Below are 1,163 nucleotides of genomic sequence, written 5' to 3' on the forward strand. Positions count from 1 at the left end.
TGAATGCTAAAGTAGGAGAAACTTTTAGAGAGGGTGTGGTAGGTAAGTTTGGGGTGCGAGGTGTAAATGATAATGGGAGCCCTTTGATTGAACTTTGTATAGAAAGGGGTTTAGTTATAGGTAATACATATTTTAAGAAAAAGAGGATAAATAATTATACAAGATAGGATGTAGGGTGAAATGACAGTAGTTTGTTCGATTATGTATTGGTAGATAAAAGATTGTTGAGTAGACTTCAGGATGTTGTAGCTACACTGAGAGTAAAAGGTAGATGGGATACAAGGAGGATAGAAGCATCAGGTAAGAGAGAGGTGAAGGTTTATAAACTAAAAGAGGAGGCAGTTAGGGTAAGATATGAACAGCTATTGGAGGATAGATGGGCTAATGAGAGCATAGGCAATGGGGTCGAAGCTGTATGGGGTAGGCTTAAAAATGTGGTTTTAGAGTGTTCAGCAGAAGTTGTGGTTACAGGAAAGTGGGTGCAGGAGGGAAGAAGAGCGATTGGTGGAATGATAATGTAAAGAGAGTAGTAAGGGAGAAAAAGTTTGCATATGAGAAGTATTTACAAAGTACATGTGATGAAAGGAAGAAAGAGTATATGGAGAAAAAGAGAGAGGTTAAGAGAGAGGTGAAGCAATGTAAAAAGAGAACAAATGAGAGTATGGGTGACATGTTGTCAACAAATTTTGTTGAAAATAAAAAAAAGTTTTGGAGTGAGTTTAATAAGTTAAGGAAGCCTAGAGAACAAATGGGTTTGTCAGTTAAAAATAGGAGAGGAGAGTTGTTAAATGGAGAGTTAGACGTATTGGGAAGATGGAGGGAATATTTTGAGGAACTGTTAAATGTTGATGAAGATACGGAAGCTGTGATTTCGTGTATAGGGCAAGGAGGAATAACATCTTGTAGGAGTGAGGAAGAGCCAGTTGTGAGTGTGGGGGAAGTTCGTGAGGCAGTAGATAAAATAGAAGGGGGTAAGGCAGCTGGGATTGATGGGATAAAAATAGAAATGTTAAAAGCAGGTGGGTATATAGTTTTGGAGTGGTTGGTGCTATTATTTAATTAATAAATGTATGGAAAAGGGTAAGATACCTAGAGATTGGCAGAGAGCATGCATAGTTCCTTTATATAAAGGCAAAGGGGACAAAAGAGAGTGCAAAAATTAT

The sequence above is a fragment of the Cherax quadricarinatus genome, chromosome 32 (assembly GCF_038502225.1).
Source record: "Cherax quadricarinatus isolate ZL_2023a chromosome 32, ASM3850222v1, whole genome shotgun sequence".
NCBI classification, from domain to species: Eukaryota; Metazoa; Arthropoda; class Malacostraca; order Decapoda; family Parastacidae; genus Cherax; species Cherax quadricarinatus.